The sequence below is a fragment of the Bombina bombina genome, chromosome 1, assembly GCF_027579735.1.
Source record: "Bombina bombina isolate aBomBom1 chromosome 1, aBomBom1.pri, whole genome shotgun sequence".
NCBI classification, from domain to species: Eukaryota; Metazoa; Chordata; class Amphibia; order Anura; family Bombinatoridae; genus Bombina; species Bombina bombina.
Genome location: NC_069499.1, coordinates 604,784,640 through 604,804,483, shown reverse-complemented (window position 1 = coordinate 604,804,483; position 19,844 = coordinate 604,784,640). Strand labels below are relative to the sequence as shown.

Genomic DNA, 19,844 nt, shown 5'->3' with positions numbered 1-19,844 from the left:
TCATGGACCAGCACTTCCAGTTTGTAGCACTTCCATTTGGTCTAGCTACTGCCCCAAGAATCTTTACGAAGGTTCTGGGTGCCCTGCTCACAGTGGCGAGAACCAGAGGTATAGCAGTAGCGCGATACTTAGAGGACATCCTGGTTCAGGCACCATCCTGTCGGCTGGCAGAGGACCATTCAAAGGCTCTTCTACTTCTTTGATCTCATGGATGGAAGATAAACTTAGTAAAGAGTTCTCTTGTTCCCAGTACCAGGGTGGAATTCCTGGGTACGATATTGCACAAGAGGCTGGCTGAGCTTCCTGATGTTCAATCTTTTGTTCAGGCTCTGGCTAAAATCAGGCCTGTGTTTAGATCTTCCGCTCCTCCTTAGAGTTTAAATCTAGTTCTTAAAGTTTTGCAGAGGGCTCCGTTTGAGCCTATGCATGTGGTTGACATTAAATTACTGTCTTGGAAGGTTCTTTTTCTACTGGCTATTGCTTCGGCGCAATTAGATGGCTGCCCTGCAATGTGAGCCTCCTTACATAGTTTTTCATGCTGATAAGGCTGTTCTTCATACTGTGTTAGGTTTTCTTCCTAAGGTCGTTTCTGATCGCATCCTTGTGTCCTAATCCTCCTCCTTCGAAGGAATGGTTACTTCATAATTTGGATGTGGTTTGGGCTTCTATCTTCAAGCTAAGAAGGAATTTAGACAGTCTCCTTCTTTGTTTGTTGTCTATTCTAGGAAGTGTAGAGGGCAGAAGTCCTCTTCCACTTCCTTATCTTTTTGGTTGAGGAGTCTTATTCGCTTAGCATATGAGACAGCGGGAGATAAGCCTCCTCAGAGGATTAAGGCTCATTCAACTAGAGCTGTGGCTTACTCATGGGCCTTTAAGAATGAGGCCTCTATGGAGCAGTTTTGTAGGGCGGCTTCCTGGTCCTCCTTACATACTTTTTCAAAATTTTACAAGTTTGACGTTTTTGCTTTGGCTGAAGCAGCTTTTGGGAGAAAGGTTTTGCAGGCTGTGGTGCCCTCAGAATAGGGTCCGCCTCTCTTTTTACCCTTCCGTTTTCATTCAGTGTCCTCTAGAGCTTTGGTATATGTTTCCCACAAGTAAGGAATGAAGCCGTGGACTCTCCTCATATTAAAGGGACATTGAACCCAAATTTTTCTTTTGTGATTCAGATAGAGCATGCAATTTTAAACAACTTTCTAATTTACTCCTATTATCAATTTCTCTTGCAAGGTGTATCCAGTCCACGGATTCATCCTTTACTTGTGGGATATTCTCATTCCCTACAGGAAGTGGCAAAGAGAGCACACAGCAGAGCTGTCCATATAGCTCCCCCTCTAGCTCCACCCCCCCAGTCATTCTCTTTGTCGGCTCTAAGCACTAGGGTCTCTCTACGGGAGGGTAAAGTGAATGTGGTGTTAGAATTGTAGTTTTATATCTTCAATCAAAAGTTTGTTATTTTTAAATGGTACCGGTTTGTACTATTTACTCTCTAGCAGAAAAGTGATGAAGATTTCTGCTGAGAGGAAAATGATTTTAGCATGTTGTAACTAAAATCCACTGCTGTTCCCACACAGGACTGAGGAGTTCCAGAAATCTTCAGTTGGGGGGAACAGTTTGCAGGCTTGACTTCAATTAGGTATGTTCAGTCATTTATTTCTAGACAAGACTGAGATAATGCTAGAAGACTGACAAGATCCCCATGTGGGGAGGGTAAGCTATGTTCTGAGACTTAGTAAAGAATTGAATGCTTACATAACAGGGCTAATTAGGCTGGTTGACACTAATTCAGGGCAATCGATTATTTGTTTAAGAAATACTCGTTGGAGACACTTTTTTAAGCACTTTGGAGTGTTTTCTGGGGTTATTATCCACATGGCTTAAATTTAGTCACTCTGAAGTGATTTTTGTAGGCCTCAACTCCGGAGTGGAGTGGGAGGGGCCTAATTTTGTGCCTCAGATGCGCAGTTAGAATTGAAAGACAGTTCATGCTGCTTCACATGGAGGGTCCAGCTGCTGATTGAGGACCTAAAAGAAGCTTTTTCCCCCAAAACTGATCCCTAAGGGCAGGTAGGGCCACAGCAGTAAGCTGTGGCAAGGTGCTGTAGTTTAACCGACTGCTGGCTTTAGGCTGCTTCGGTTTGGGCATTAAGGGGTTAATCGTTCTGCAACTTTTGGTGCAATCATATTAAAGCCTTAGGTACATACTGTGAAAATTTCAAAAGGATCACTGTTTTGTAAAATTGTGTGCTCTTTTTATTTCTTAAAGGCACAGTTACGTTTTTTCAAATTGTGTTTTTTATTTGATTAAAGTGTTTTCCAAGCCTGCTTGTGTATGCTACTAGTCTGTTAAACATGTCTGACACTAAGGAAAATCCTTGTTCAATGTGTTTAGAAGCCATGGTGGAACCCCCTCTCAGAATGTGTCCCAATTGCACTAATATGTCTATACACTTTAAAGATCATATTGTTGCACTTAAAAGTGTGGCCCTAGATGATTCTCAGACTGAAGGTAATGAGGATAGTCCGTGTACCTCTCCCCATGTGTCACAACCAGTTACGCCCGCGCAAGCGATGCCTAGTACCTCTAGTGCGTCTGCCCCTATTACACTGCAACAGATTATGAAGCAGTCTGAAGCTTTTGTAGCCTTATCTGATGCGCCCTCACAACGCTCTGAAGTGGGGGTGAGGGATTTGATGTCTGAGGGAGAAATTTCAGATTCAGGAAAGGTTTCTCATCAGTCAGATTCATTAGCGTTTAAATTTAAATTGGAACACCTCTGCGTATTGCTCAGGGAGGTATTAGCTACTCTGGATGATTGTGACCCTATGGTGGTCCCAGAGAAGTTGTGTAAAATGGACAAGTACCTAGAGGTCCCTGTATACACTGATGCGTTTCCGATCCCTAAGAGGGTTGCGGATATTGTTACTAGTGAGTGGGATAGACCAGGTGTCCCTTTTGTCCCCCCCCCCCCCCATTTTTAAGAAAATGTTCCCCATAACTGACCCCAGGCGGGACTCGTGGCAGACGGTCCCTAAGGTAGAGGGGGCTGTTTCTTCACTTGCTACACGCACAACCATACCAATTAAAGACAGTTGTGCTTTTAAAGATCCTATGGATAAAAAAGGTTTACTTAAGAAAATTTTTGTTCAACAAGGTTTTCTTCTCCAACCTATTGCCTACATTATTCCTGTAACTACTGCAGCGGCTTTCTGGTTTGAGGCGCTGGAGGAGTCGCTCCAGACGGAGACCTCGTGACGAAATTATGGATAGAATTAAGGCTCTAAAGCTGGCTAATTCTTTTATCACAGATGCCGCTTTGCAATTAGCTAAGTTAGCGGCAAAAAATTCAGAGCGCTTTGGCTCAAGTCATGGTCGGCCGATGTGTCTTCAAAATCCAAATGATTAAATATCCCTTTCAAAGGAAAGACCCTTTTCGGGCCAGAATTGAAAGAGATTATTTCAGAAATCACCGGGGGTAAGGGCAATGCTCTCCCTCAGGACAAGCCCTTTAAGGCTAAAAACAAAGCTAATTTTCGTTCCTTTCATAATTTCAGGAGCGGTCCCGCTTCAGCCTCTACAGCTGCAAAGCAAGAGGGTAACTCTTCACAGCCCAAGGCAACCTGGAAGCCTTACCAGGGCTGGAACAAGGGTAAACAGGCCAAAAAGCCTGCAGCTGCTACCAAGACAGCATGAAGGGGTAGCCCCCGATCCTGGACCGGATCTAGTAGGGGGCAGACTTTCTCTCTTCGCTCAGGCCTGGGCAAGAGATGTTCACGATCCCTGGGCTTTAGAGATTGTTACCCAGGGATATCTTCTAGAATTCAAGGACTCCCCTCCAAGGGGAAGGTTCCACATTTCTCGTCTGTCTACAGACCAGATAAAGAAAGAGGCGTTCTTACGCTGTGTAGAAGATCTACATACGATGGGAGTGATATACCCAGTTCCAATTGCAGAACAAGGACTGGGTTTTTACTCAAACCTGTTTGTGGTTCCCAAAAAAGAAGGAACTTTCAGACCAATCCTGGATCTAAAAATTCTAAACAGATTCCTCATAGTCCCATCATTCAAGATGGAGACCATTCGGACAATCTTACCTATGATCCAGGAAGGTCAATATATGACAACCGTGGATCTAAAGGATGCGTACCTGCATATTCCTATCCACAAAGATCATCATCAGTTCCTCAGGTTCGCTTTCCTAGACTAGCATTACCAGTTCGTGGCTCTTCCATTCGGTTTAGCCACTGCACCCAGAATTTTCACAAAGGTGCTAGGGTCCCTTCTGGCGGTTCTAAGACCGCGGGGCATAGCAGTGGCGCCTTATTTGGACAACGTTTTAATTCAGGCGCCGTCTTTTCACAGAGCCAAGGCTCACACGGAGATTGTGTTGGCCTTTCTAAGGTCTCACGGGTGGAAGGTGAACATCAAAAAGAGTTCTCTGTCCCCACTCACAAGGGTTCCCTTCCTAGGAACACTAATAGATTCGGTAGAAATGAAAATATTTCTGACGGAGGTCAGAAAGTTAAAACTTTTAACTACTTGCCGAGTTCTTCATTCCATTCCTCGGCCATCTGTAGCTCAGTGCATGGAGGCAATCGGATTAATGGTAGCGGCAATGGACATAGTCCCTTTCGCTCGGATACATCTCAGACCACTGCAACTATGCATGCTCAATCAGTGGAATGGGGATTATGCAGATTTGTCTCCTCAAATACAGTTGGACCAGGAAACCAGAGTTTCTCAGGTTGTCTCAGGATCACCTGTCTCAGGGAATATGTTTCCGCAGACCAGAGTGGATCATTGTAACGACCGACGTCAGTCTGTTAGGCTGGGGTGCAGTCTGGGACTCCCTGAAAGCTCAAGGCTTAGTGTCTCGGGAAGAATCTCTTCTCCCGATAAACATTCTGGAACTGAAGGCGATATTCAACTCGCTTCAGGCATGGCCTCAACTAGCTGCGGCCAAATTCATCAGATTTCAGACGGACAACATCACGACTGTAGCTTACATCAATCATCAGGGGGGAACAAAGAGTTCCCTAGCGATGAAGGAAGTAACCAAAATAATCAGATGGGCGGAGGACCACTCCTGCCATCTCTCAGCAATTCACATCCCAGGAGTAGACAACTGGGAGGCGGATTTTCTGAGTCGTCAGACTTTTCACCCGGGGGAGTGGGAACTCCACCCGGAGGTATTTGCCCAGCTGACTCAGCTATGGGGCATTCCAGAGTTGGATCTGATGGCGTCCTGTCAGAACACCAAGCTTCCTCTCTACGGATCCAGGTCCCGGGACCCCAAGGCGGCATTGATAGATGCTCTAGCAGCGCCTTGGTCCTTCAATCTGGCTTATGTTTTCCCACCGTTTCTTCTTCTCCCTCGTCTGATCGCCAGAATCAAGCAGGAGAAGGCGTCAGTGATTTTGATAGCGCCTGCGTGGCCACGCAGGACTTGGTATGCAGACCTAGTGGGCATGTCATCTGCCCCACCATGGACACTGCCAATGAGGCAGGACCTTCTAATACAGGGTCCGTTCAAGCATCCAAATCTAGTTTCTCTACGTCTGACTGCTTGGAGATTGAACGCTTAATTCTATCAAAGCGTGGTTTCTCTGAGTCAGTTATAGATACTCTGATTCAGGCTAGAAAGCCTGTCACCAGGAAAATCTACCATAAGATATGGCGGAAATATCTTTGTTGGTGTGAATCCAAGGGTTACTCATGGAGTAAGATTAGGATTCCCAGGATATTGTCTTTTCTCCAAGACGGATTGGAGAAAGAATTGTCGGCTAGTTCTTTAAAGGGACAGATATCTGCTCTGTCTATCCTTTTACACAAGCGTCTGGCAGAAGTACCAGACATTCAAGCGTTTGCACAGGCTTTAGTCAGAATCAAGCCTGTCTATAAACCTGTGGCTCCGCCATGGAGTCTAAATCTAGTTCTTTCAGTTCTTCAAGGGGTTCCGTTTGAACCTTTACATTCCATAGATATTAAGTTATCTTGGAAAGTTTTGTTTTTGGTAGCTATCTCTTCTGCTCGAAGAGTCTCAGAATTATCTGGCTTACAGTGTGATTCACCTTACCTGGTGTTCCATGCAGATAAGGTAGTTTTGCGTACTAAACCTGGTTTTCTTCCTAAAGTGGTTTCTAACAAGAATATTAACCAGGAAATTATTGTTCCTTCTCTGTGTCCCAATCCTTCTTCGAAGAAGGAACGTCTGTTGCACAATCTTGATGTAGTTCATGCTCTAAAGTCTATTTGCAAGCAACTAAGGATTTCAGACAAACATCTTCCTTGTTTGTTATCTATTCTGGTAAGAGGAGAGGTCAGAAAGTGACTGCTACCTCTCTTTCCTTTTGGCTGAAAAGCATCATCCGTTTGGCCTATGAGACTGCTGGCCAGCAGCCTCCTGAAAGAATTACTGCTCATTCTACCAGAGCAGTGGCTTCCACATGGGCTTTCAAGAATGAGGCTTCTGTTGAACAGATTTGTAAGGCAGCGACTTGGTCTTCACTGCATACTTTTGCCAACTTTTACAAATTCAATACTTTTGCTTCTTCGGAGGCTATTTTTGGGAGAAAGGTTTTGCAAGCAGTGGTGCCTTCCGTTTAAGGTACCTGTCTTGTTCCCTCCCTTCATCCGTGTCCTAAAGCTTTGGTATTGGTATCCCACAAGTAAAGGATGAATCCGTGGACTGGATACACCTTGCAAGAGAAAACAGAATTTATGCTTACCTGATAAATTACTTTCTCTTGCGGTGTATCCAGTCCACGGCCCGCCCTGGCAATTAAGTCAGGTAAAATTTTTTTGTTTAAACTACAGTCACCACTGCACCCTATGGTTTCTCCTTTTTCTTCCTAACCTTTGGTCGAATGACTGGGGGGTGGAGCTAGAGTGGGAGCTATATGGACAGCTCTGCTGTGTGCTCTCTTTGCCACTTCCTGTAGGGAATGAGAATATCCCACAAGTAAAGGATGAATCCGTGGACTGGATACACCGCAAGAGAAAGTAATTTATCAGGTAAGCATAAATTCTGTTTTTTCTTCGTTCTCTTGCTATCTTTGTTTAAAAAAGAAGGCATCTAAGCTAAGGAGCCAGACAATTTTTGGTCCAGCACTCTGGAGAGCACATGTTTATTGGTGGGTAAATTTAGTCACCAATCAGCAAAAACAACCCAGGTTGTTCACCATCAAATAAAGATACCAAGAGTATGAAGAAAATGTGATAATAGGAGTAAATTGGAAAGTTGCTTAAAATTGCATGCTCTACCTGAATCACGCAAGAACGTTTTTTTGGGTTCAGTGTCCCTTTAAGAAGGGAAACATAAATTCTGCTTACCCGATATTTTCCTTAGCTTCTGTTTGAGGAGAGTCCACGGCCCCCGCCAGTGTTCTCTGTTGGGCGGACCTAAATTTTTGTTTGTTCTTCTGGCACCCTTTATACCCTGATATTTCTCCTCCTGTTTCTTGTTCCCTTGGCAGAATGACTGGGATATGAGGGAAGTGGGGGAGGTATTTGAGCCTTTGGCTGGGGTGTCTTTGCCTCCTCCTGGTGGCCAGGTTCTGTATTTCCCACAAGTAAGGAATGAAGCCATGGAGACTCCTCATACAGAAGGAAAGGAAATGATCTGGTAAGCATAATTTATGTTTTTTCAACTTGCATATTAAATTCATGATCATTAGCACTGGTTTGATATAATTGTTGAATGCTGCATCGGACTATACACCTAAACATCTGACTACCTTCAAAACAGTATCAATTCTTCTGGGAACACTTGTGCAAAGAGTGGTCACACCAAATACTGATTTGATTTAGATTTTTCTTCTGTTCACTCACTTTGCAATAGCTTTTTTAACTTGCCCAGTCCCCTGTGTCATGTGACAGCATCAGCCAACCACAGACTTATATAAATATACACTGTGAGTTGTTGTACATTCTCAGTAGGAGCTGGTGCTTCAAAGTGTGCATATAAAATTACTTAGCGCAATTTCATAATGGACAGAAATAGGAAAGTATTTTAATATTGCATTCTCTATCTGAATAATGAAAGTTTAATTTTGACTTTTGTGTTCCTTTTAACATTTCTTTTTTTGAGAGCATTCATGATTTACAGTATTTTTCACGCCTACCTAAAATGTTGAACAGTACTGCATGCATATGATATTTGTGATTGGCTAATGGCTGTCACATGAGGCAGAGGGAAAGGAAGTTGAACTCACTTTTTTCTAACAGTTATTTTTCATTGTCTTTTTAACCCTTTGAGTGCTAACGATGGCTTAGAGCCATTGCAAATTTTCACACTCGCGATGACGTAATCGTGCAAATGTATTTCAAATTGACAATTGTCGGTTATAGGGAGATGGGGGCATGCTACGTAGATGCCTGTATCTCAGGCATCTAACCAACTAAAGACCCACGAGACCCACTATTGGAAATTTAATATGTAGAAGTGTAGAAGAAAAAAAGAAAAAGTTTAAAAAAAAAAAAAACTTTATTTAAAAAAAAAAGAGAAGGATTTGGGGGTCTCTAAAGGCACATAATTAAAGATCAAAATTGCCCCAAAATAAATTTCTTTCATGTAATTAGCAAGAGTCCATGAGCTAGTGACGTATGGGATATACATTCCTACCAGGAGGGGCAAAGTTTCCCAAACCTCAAAATGCCTATAAATACACCCCTCACCACACCCACAATTCAGTTTTTACAAACTTTGCCTCCGATGGAGGTGGTGAAGTAAGTTTGTGCTAGATTCTACGTTGATATGCGCTCCGCAGCAAGTTGGAGCCCGGTTTTCCTCTCAGCGTGCAGTGAATGTCAGAGGGATGTGAGGAGAGTATTGCCTATTTGAATGCAGTGATCTCCTTCTAAGGGGTCTATTTCATAGGTTCTCTGTTATCGGTCGTAGAGATTCATCTCTTACCTCCCTTTTCAGATCGACGATATACTCTTATATATACCATTACCTCTGCTGATTCTCGTTTCAGTACTGGTTTGGCTATCTGCTATATGTAGATGAGTGTCCTGGGGTAAGTAAGTCTTAGATGAGTGTCCTGGGGTAAGTAAGTCTTATTTTCTGTGACACTCCAAGCTATGGTTGGGCACTTTGTTTATAAAGTTCTAAATATATGTATTCAAACATTTATTTGCCTTGACTCAGAATGTTCAACTTTCCTTATTTTCAGACAGTCAGTTTCATATTTGGGATAATGCATTTTGATTTGACCATTTTTTCTTACCTTAAAATTTGACTTTTTCCCTGTGGGCTGTTAGGCTCGCGGGGGCTGAAAATGCTTCATTTTATTGCGTCATTCTTGGCGCGGACTTTTTTGGCGCAAAAATTCTATTTTCGTTTCCGGCGTCATACGTGTCGCCGGAAGTTGCGTCATTCTTTGACGTTATTTCGCGCCAAAAATGTCGGCGTTCCGGATGTGGCGTCATTTTTGGCGCCAAAAAGCATTTAGGCGCCAAATAATGTGGGCGTCTTATTTGGCGCGAAAAAATATGGGCGTCACTTTTGTCTCCACATTATTTAAGTCTCATTTTTTATTGCTTCTGGTTGCTAGAAGCTTGTTCTTTGGCATTCTTTCCCATTCCTGAAACTGTCATTTAAGGAATTTGATCAATTTTGCTTTATATGTTGTTTTTTCTCTTACATATTGCAAGATGTCTCACGTTGCATCTGAGCCAGAAGATACTACAGGAAAATCGCTGTCAAGTGCTGAATCTACCAAAGCTAAGTGTATCTGCTGTAAACTTTTGGTAGCTATTTCTCCAGCTGTTGTTTGTATTGATTGTCATGACAAACTTGTTAAAGCAGATAATATTTCCTTTAGTAAAGTACCATTGCCTGTTGCAGTTCCTTCAACATCTAAGGTGCAGAATGTTCCTGATAATATAAGAGATTTTGTTTCTGAATCCATAAAGAAGGCTATGTCTGTTATTTCTCCTTCTAGTAAACGTAAAAAATCTTTTAAAACTTCTCTCCCTACAGATGAATTTTTAAATGAACATCATCATTCTGATTCTGATGACTCCTCTGGTTCAGAGGATTCTGTCTCTGAGGTTGATGCTGATAAATCTTCATATTTATTTAAAATGGAATTTATTCGTTCTTTACTTAAAGAAGTTCTAATTGCTTTAGAAATAGAGGATTCAGGTCCTCTTGATACTAATTCTAAACGTTTAGATAAGGTATTTAAAGCTCCTGTGATTATTCCAGAAGTTTTTCCTGTTCCTAATGCTATTTCTGCAGTAATTTCCAAAGAATGGGATAATTTGGGTAATTCATTTACTCCTTCTAAACGTTTTAAGCAATTATATCCTGTGCCGTCTGACAGATTAGAATTTTGGGACAAGATCCCTAAAGTTGATGGGGCTATTTCTACCCTTGCTAAACGTACTACTATTCCTACGTCAGATGGTACTTCGTTTAAAGATCCTCTAGATAGGAAAATTGAGTCCTTTCTAAGAAAAGCTTATCTGTGTTCAGGTAATCTTCTTAGACCTGCTATATCTTTGGCTGATGTTGCTGCAGCTTCAACTTTTTGGTTGGAAACTTTAGCGCAACAAGTAACACATCGTGATTCTCATGATATTATTCTTCTTCTTCAGCATGCTAATAATTTTATCTGTGATGCCATTTTTGATATTATCAGAGTTGATGTCAGGTTTATGTCTCTAGCTATTTTAGCTAGAAGAGCTTTATGGCTTAAAACTTGGAATGCTGATATGGCTTCTAAATCAACTTTACTTTCCATTTCTTTCCAGGGTAACAAATTATTTGGTTCTCAGTTGGATTCCATTATTTCAACTGTTACTGGTGGGAAAGGAACTTTTTTACCACAGGATAAAAAATCTAAAGGTAAAAACAGGGCTAATAATCGTTTTCGTTCCTTTCGTTTCAACAAAGAACAAAAGCCTGATCCTTCATCCTCAGGAACAGTTTCAGTTTGGAGACCATCTCCAGTCTGGAATAAATCCAAGCCAGCTAGAAAGGCAAAGCCTGCTTCTAAGTCCACATGAAGGTGCGGCCCTCATTCCAGCTCAGCTGGTAGGGGGCAGGTTACGTTTTTTCAAGGAAATTTGGATCAATTCTGTTCACAATCTTTGGATTCAGAGCATTGTTTCAGAAGGGTACAGAATTGGTTTCAAGTTGAGACCTCCTGCAAAGAGATTTTTTCTTTCCCGTGTCCCAGTAAATCCAGTAAAAGCTCAAGCATTTCTGAAATGTGTTTCAGATCTAGAGTTGACTGGAGTAATTATGCCAGTTCCAGTTCCGGAACAGGGGATGGGGTTTTATTCAAATCTCTTCATTGTACCAAAGAAGGAGAATTCTTTCAGACCAGTTCTGGATCTAAAAATATTGAATCGTTATGTAAGGATACCAACGTTCAAGATGGTAACTGTAAGGACTATCTTACCTTTTGTTCAGCAAGGGAATTATATGTCCACGATAGATTTACAGGATGCATATCTGCATATTCCGATTCATCCAGATCATTATCAGTTCCTGAGATTCTCGTTTCTGGACAAGCATTACCAATTTGTGGCTCTGCCGTTTGGCCTAGCTACAGCTCCAAGAATTTTTACAAAGGTTCTCGGTGCCCTGCTGTCTGTAATCAGAGAACAGGGTATTGTGGTATTTCCTTATTTGGACGATATCTTGGTACTTGCTCAGTCTTTACATTTAGCAGAATCTCATACGAATCGACTTGTGTTGTTTCTTCAAGATCATGGTTGGAGGATCAATTTACCAAAAAGTTCTTTGATTCCTCAGACAAGGGTAACCTTTCTGGGTTTCCAGATGGATTCAGTGTCCATGACTCTGTCTTTAACAGACAAGAGACGTCTAAAGTTGATTACAGCTTGTCGAAACCTTCAGTCACAATCATTCCCTTCGGTAGCCTTATGCATGGAAATTCTAGGTCTTATGACTGCTGCATCGGACGCGATCCCCTTTGCTCGTTTTCACATGCGACCTCTTCAGCTCTGTATGCTGAAGCAATGGTGCAAGGATTACACGAAGATATCTCAATTAATATCTTTAAAACCGATTGTTCGACACTCTCTAACATGGTGGACAGATCACCATCGTTTAATTCAGGGGGCTTCTTTTGTGCTTCCGACCTGGACTGTAATTTCAACAGATGCAAGTCTCACAGGTTGGGGAGCTGTGTGGGGATCTCTGACGGCACAAGGAGTTTGGGAATCTCAGGAGGTGAGATTACCGATCAATATTTTGGAACTCCGTGCAATTTTCAGAGCTCTTCAGTTTTGGCCTCTTCTGAAGAGAGAATCGTTCATTTGTTTTCAGACAGACAATGTCACAACTGTGGCATACATCAATCATCAAGGAGGGACTCACAGTCCTCTGGCTATGAAAGAAGTATCTCGAATTTTGGTTTGGGCGGAATCCAGCTCCTGTCTAATCTCTGCGGTTCATATCCCAGGTGTAGACAATTGGGAAGCGGATTATCTCAGTCGCCAAACGTTGCATCCGGGCGAATGGTCTCTTCACCCAGAGGTATTTCTTCAGATTGTTCAAATGTGGGAACTTCCAGAAATAGATCTGATGGCGTCCCATCTAAACAAGAAACTTCCCAGGTATCTGTCCAGATCCCGGGATCCTCAGGCGGAGGCAGTGGATGCATTATCACTTCCTTGGAAGTATCATCCTGCCTATATCTTTCCGCCTCTAGTTCTTCTTCCAAGAGTAATCTCCAAGATTCTGAAAGAATGCTCGTTTGTTCTGCTGGTAGCTCCGGCATGGCCTCACAGGTTTTGGTATGCGGATCTTGTCCGGATGGCCTCTTGCCAACCGTGGACTCTTCCGTTAAGACCAGACCTTCTGTCACAAGGCCCTTTTTTCCATCAGGATCTGAAATCCTTAAATTTAAAGGTTTGGAGATTGAACGCTTGATTCTTGGTCAAAGAGGTTTCTCTGACTCCGTGATTAATACTATGTTACAGGCTCGTAAATCTGTATCTCGAGAGATATATTATAGAGTCTGGAAGACTTATATTTCTTGGTGTCTTTCTCATCATTTTTCTTGGCATTCTTTTAGAATACCGAGAATTTTACAGTTTCTTCAGGATGGTTTAGATAAGGGTTTGTCCGCAAGTTCTTTGAAAGGACAAATCTCTGCTCTTTCTGTTCTTTTTCACAGAAAGATTGCTATTCTTCCTGATATTCATTGTTTTGTACAAGCTTTGGTTCGTATAAAACCTGTCATTAAGTCAATTTCTCCTCCTTGGAGTTTGAATTTGGTTCTGGGAGCTCTTCAAGCTCCTCCGTTTGAACCTATGCATTCATTGGACATTAAATTACTTTCTTGGAAAGTTTTGTTCCTTTTGGCCATCTCTTCTGCTAGAAGAGTTTCTGAATTATCTGCTCTTTCTTGTGAGTCTCCTTTTCTGATTTTTCATCAGGATAAGGCGGTGTTGCGAACTTCTTTTGAATTTTTACCTAAAGTTGTGAATTCCAACAACATTAGTAGAGAAATTGTGGTTCCTTCATTATGTCCTAATCCTAAGAATTCTAAGGAGAAATCGTTGCATTCTTTGGATGTTGTTAGAGCTTTGAAATATTATGTTGAAGCTACGAAATCTTTCCGTAAGACTTCTAGTCTATTTGTTATCTTTTCCGGTTCTAGGAAAGGCCAGAAAGCTTCTGCCATTTCTTTGGCATTTTGGTTGAAATCTTTAATTCATCTTGCCTATGTTGAGTCGGGTAAAATTCCGCCTCAGAGAATTACAGCTCATTCTACTAGGTCAGTATCTACTTCCTGGGCGTTTAGGAATGAAGCTTCGGTTGACCAGATCTGCAAAGCAGCAACTTGGTCCTCTTTGCATACTTTTACTAAATTCTACCATTTTGATGTATTTTCTTCTTCTGAAGCAGTTTTTGGTAGAAAAGTACTTCAGGCAGCGGTTTCAGTTTGAATCTTCTGCTTATGTTTTTCGTTAAACTTTATTTTGGGTGTGGATTATTTTCAGCAGGAATTGGCTGTCTTTATTTTATCCCTCCCTCTCTAGTGACTCTTGTGTGGAAAGATCCACATCTTGGGTAGTCATTATCCCATACGTCACTAGCTCATGGACTCTTGCTAATTACATGAAAGAAAACATAATTTATGTAAGAACTTACCTGATAAATTCATTTCTTTCATATTAGCAAGAGTCCATGAGGCCCGCCCTTTTTTTGTGGTGGTTATGATTTTGTATAAAGCACAATTATTCCAATTCCTTATTTTATATGCTTTCGTACTTTTTTATCACCCCACTTCTTGGCTATTCGTTAAACTGAATTGTGGGTGTGGTGAGGGGTGTATTTATAGGCATTTTGAGGTTTGGGAAACTTTGCCCCTCCTGGTAGGAATGTATATCCCATACGTCACTAGCTCATGGACTCTTGCTAATATGAAAGAAATGAATTTATCAGGTAAGTTCTTACATAAATTATGTTTTTCTAGAAAAAATCTTGTTTATTTTTAAAAAAAATATATATATCTGTTTAAGTATTATAGCTAAATGTTTATTGTGGTAACCAGCGTTACAGCAGTGATCACCTAGCTGAGAAATGTTGCATTCCCTTTTACAATACGGACCGATATTATATCCTATGATCACCTGGATAATTTGGTTACAAATTAATAAATGGTAGAGGAATGCTATTCATAAAAACACCAAATAATATTTTTATAATCAGTCTTTTAGCGTGGAAGATGAGTAAAACATTCTCTTTACTCAGCTCTCTCAATCTTTTAAAACTTCTGTATTTTTACTGTAAAATGATTCCTTCACTGATGATGCATATGGTATATAAACTAAATATTTCTAGAAATTACACACCAAGCCACATCAAATGAGGGGCCACATGTATTGCTAGCACAAAAATAGACAATGTAATAAGTGGAATATGGCTCTTTGCTAAAAATAATTTTCATATTCCATTAATTGTTGCTCACCTCAGTTATGTGCTAGAAATACATGTAACCCCTCATTTGATGCGCCAAAGGGTGTACATTCTACAAATGTGTGATTTGTGTACCATATTTTCATTTTCCAAGTGGCTAGAACTGTTTAATTGCAGACATGGCAATCTTGCAATCGTCTTAAAAAATAATAAATAAATAGCCTTTCCATTTGTATGGGTTATGTCTGCAATCAGACAGCTGTAGAGCCCTGGTAATCTAAGATACATGTAATAAAGTACACATATTTGGAAAGTACACCCCTTGGCGCATCAAATGAGGGGCTACATGTATTGCTAGTAGAAAAATAGACAATGTAATAATAGGTGAAATATGACTCTTTGCTTAGAATTTTCTTTCATGTAATTGGCAAGAGTCCATGAGCTAGTGACGTATGGGATATACATTCCTACCAGGAGGGGCAAAGTTTCCCAAACCTCAAAATGCCTATAAATACACCCCTCACCACACCCACAATTCAGTTTTACAAACTTTGCCTCCCATGGAGGTGGTGAAGTAAGTTTGTGCTAGATTTCTACGTTGATATGCGCTTCGCAGCAGGCTCTAGGGGATCTATTTCATAGGTTCTCTGTTATCGGTCGTAGAGATTTCTTCTCCTACCTCCCTTTTCAGATCGACGATATACTCTTATATACCATTACCTCTACTGATTCTCGTTTCAGTACTGGTTTGGCTATCTACTTTATCTAGATGAGTGTCTTTGGGTAAGTAAGTCTTATTTTATTTATGACACTCTCAGCTATGGTTTGGCACTTTATATGTAAAGTTCTAAATATATGTTTTATACTTATATTTGCCATGATTCAGGTCAATCAGTTTATTTTCCTTCTTTCAGACTGTCAGTTTCATTTTTTGGGAAAATGCATATGAATGAAATATTTTTCTTACCTAAAATTTTCAATTGACTTTTTTCCTTTACATTGCGGGCTGTTAGGCTCACGGGTGCAAAAAATGCTAGAATTTATTGCGTCATTTTTGGCGCGAGACTTTCTTTCATGTAATTAGCAAGAGTCCATGAGCTAGTGACGTATGGGATATACATTCCTACCAGGAGGGGCAAAGTTTCCCAAACCTCAAAATGCCTACAAATACACCCCTCACCACACCCACAAATCAGTTTTACAAACTTTGCCTCCTATGGAGGTGGTGAAGTAAGTTTGTGCTAGATTCTACGTTGATATGCGCTCCGCAGCAGGTTGGAGCCCGGTTTTCCTCTCAGCGTGCAGTGAATGTCAGAGGGATGTGAGGAGAGTATTGCCTATTTGAATTCAATGATCTCCTTCTACGGGGTCTATTTCATAGGTTCTCTGTTATCGGTCGTAGAGATTCATCTCTTACCTCCCTTTTCAGATCGACGATATACTCTTATATATATATATATATACCATTACCTCTACTGATTTTCGTTTCAGTACTGGTTTGGCTTTCTACAACATGTAGATGAGTGTCCTGGGGTAAGTAAGTCTTATTTTCTGTGACACTCTAAGCTATGGTTGGGCACTTTTTTATAAAGTTCTAAATATATGTATTCAAACATTTATTTGCCTTGACTCAGGATGTTCAACATTCCTTATTTTCGGACAGTCAGTTTCATATTTGGGATAATGCATTTGAATCAATCATTTTTTTCTTACCATAAAATTTGACTTTTTCCCTGTGGGCTGTTAGGCTCGCGGGGGCTGAAAATGCTTCATTTTATTGCGTCATTCTTGGAGCTGACTTTTTTGGTGCAAATTTTTTTTCTGTTTCCGGCGTCATACGTGTCGCCGGAAGTTGCGTCATTTTTGACGTTCTTTTGCGCCAAAAGTGTCGGCGTTCCGGATGTGGCGTCATTTTTGTCGCCAAAAGCATTTAGGTGCCAAATAATGTGGGCGTCTTATTTGGCGCTAAAAAAATATGGGCGTCACTTTCATCTCCACATTATTTAAGTCTCATTATTTAATGCTTCTGGTTGCTAGAAGCTTGTTCACTGGCATTTTTTCCCATTCCTGAAACTGTCATTTAAGGAATTTGATTAATTTTGCTTTATATGTTGTTTTTTCTATTACATATTGCAAGATGTCCCACGTTGCAACTGAGTCAGAAGATACTTCTGGAAAATCGCTGCCTGGTGCTGGAGCTGCCAAAGCTAAGTGTATCTGCTGTAAACTTTTGGTAGCTGTTCCTCCAGCTGTTGTTTGTATTGAATGTCATGACAAACTTGTTAATGCAGATGATATTTCCTTTAGTAAAGTTCCATTACCTGTTGCTGTTCCGTCAACATCTAATACTCAGAGTGTTCCTGATAACATAAGAGATTTTGTTTCTAAATCCATTAAGAAGGCTATGTCTGTTATTCCTCCTTCTAGTAAATATAAAAAGTCTTTTAAAACTTCTCATTGTTCAGATGAATTTTTAAATGAACATCATCATTCTGATTCTGATAGTGGTTCTTCTGGTTCAGAGGATTCTGTCTCAGAGGTTGATGCTGATAAATCTTCATATTTATTTAAAATGGAATTTATTCGTTCTTTACTTAAAGAAGTCCTAATTGCATTAGAAATTGAGGATTCTGGTCCTCTTGATACTAAATCTAAGCGTTTAGATAAGGTTTTTAAATCTCCTGTAGTTATTCCAGAAGTTTTTCCTGTTCCTGGTGCTATTTCTGAAGTAATTTCCAGGGAATGGAATAATTTGGGTAATTCATTTACTCCTTCTAAACGTTTTAAGCAATTATATCCTGTGCCATCTGACAGATTAGAGTTTTAGGACAAAATCCCTAAGGTTGATGGGGCTGTCTCTACTCTTGCTAAGCGTACTACGATTCCTACGGCAGATGGTACTTCCTTTAAGGATCCTTTAGATAGGAAAATTGAATCCTTTCTAAGAAAAGCTTATTTGTGTTCAGGTAATCTTCTTAGACCTGCTATATCTTTAGCGGATGTTGCTGCAGCTTCAACTTTTTGGTTGGAAGCTTTAGCGCAACAAGTTACATATCATAATTCTCATAGCATTATTATTCTGCTTCAACATGCTAATAATTTTATTTGTGATGCCATCTTTGATATCATTAGAGTTGATGTCAGGTATATGTCTCTAGCTATTTTAGCTAGAAGAGCTTTATGGCTTAACTTGGAATGCTGATATGTTTTCTAAGTCTACTTTGCTTTCCCTTTCTTTCCAGGGTAATAAATTATTTGGTTCTCAGTTGGATTCTATTATCTCAACTGTTACTGGAGGGAAAGGAACTTTTTTACCTCAGGATAAAAAGTCTAAAGGTAAATTCAGGTCAAATAATCGTTTTCGTTCCTTTCGTCACAACAAGGAACAAAAGCCTGATCCTTCATCCTCAGGAGCGGTATCAGTTTGGAAACCATCTCCAGTCTGGAATAAATCCAAGCCTTTTAGAAAATCAAAGCCAGCTCCTAAGTCCACATGAAGGTGCGGCCCTCATTCCAGCTCAGCTGGTAGGGGGCAGATTACGTTTTTTCAAAGAAATTTGGATCAATTCCGTTCACAATCTTTGGATTCAGAACATTGTTTCAGAAGGGTACAGAATTGGTTTCAAGATAAGACCTCCTGCAAAGAGATTTTTTCTTTCCCGTGTCCCAGTAAATCCAGCGAAGGCTCAAGCATTTCTGAAATGTGCTTCAGATCTAGAGTTGGCTGGAGTAATTATGCCAGTTCCAGTTCTGGAACAGAGGCTGGGGTTTTATTCAAATCTCTTCATTGTACCAAAGAAGGAGAATTCCTTCAGACCAGTTCTGGATCTAAAAATATTGAATCGTTATGTAAGGATACCAACATTCAAAATGGTAACTATAAGGACTATCCTGCCTTTTGTTCAGCAAGGGCATTATATGTCTACAATAGATTTACAGGATGCATATCTGCATATTCCGATTCATCCAGATCACTATCAGTTTCTGAGATAATCTTTCCTAGACAAGCATTACCAGTTTGTGGCTCTACCGTTTGGCTTAGCAACAGCTCCAAGAATTTTTACAAAGGTTCTCGGTGCCCTTCTGTCTGTAATCAGAGAACAGGGTATTGTGGTATTTCCTTATTTGGACGATATCTTGGTACTTGCTCAGTCTTCACATTTAGCAGAATCTCATACGAATCGACTTGTGTTGTTTCTGCAAGATCATGGTTGGAGGATCAATTTACTAAAAAGTTCATTGATTCCTCAGACAAGGGTAACCTTTTTGGGTTTCCGGATAGATTCAGTGTCCATGACTCTCTTTGACAGAGCTTGTCGAAACCTTCAGTCACAATCATTCCCTTCGGTAGCCTTATGCATGGAAATTCTAGGTCTTATGACTGCTGCATCGGACGCGATCCCCTTTGCTCGTTTTCACATGCGACCCCTTCAGCTCTGTATGCTGAACCAATGGTGCAGGGATTACACGAAGATATCTCAATTAATATCTTTAAAACCGATTGTACGACACACTCTGACGTGGTGGACAGATCACCATCGTTTAGTTCAGGGGGCTTCTTTTGTTCTTCCGACCTGGACTGTAATTTCAACAGATGCAAGTCTTACAGGTTGGGGAGCTGTGTGGGGGTCTCTGACGGCATAAGGGGTTTGGGAATCTCAGGAGGTGAGATTACCGATCAATATTTTGGAACTCCGTGCAATTTTCAGAGCTCTTCAGTCTTGGCCTCTTCTAAAGAGAGAATCGTTCATTTGTTTTCAGACAGACAATGTCACATCTGTGGCTTACATCAATCATCAAGGAGGGACTCACAGTCCTCTAGCTATGAAAGAAGTATCTCGAATTCTAGTTTGGGCGGAATCCATCTCCTGTCTAGTTTCTGCGGTTCATATCCCAGGTATAGACAATTGGGAAGCGGATTATCTCAGTCGCCAAACG

The 19,844-nt window shown here is 40.9% G+C and overlaps 1 protein-coding gene across 1 annotated transcript in view; it reads left to right on the top strand.

Moving 5' to 3' along the window:
* The window catches only part of CENPI (centromere protein I), a 224,399-nt gene that overhangs the window by 184,829 nt on the left and 19,726 nt on the right, over positions 1-19,844 (top strand). The gene's annotated exons all lie outside the window — the stretch shown is intronic.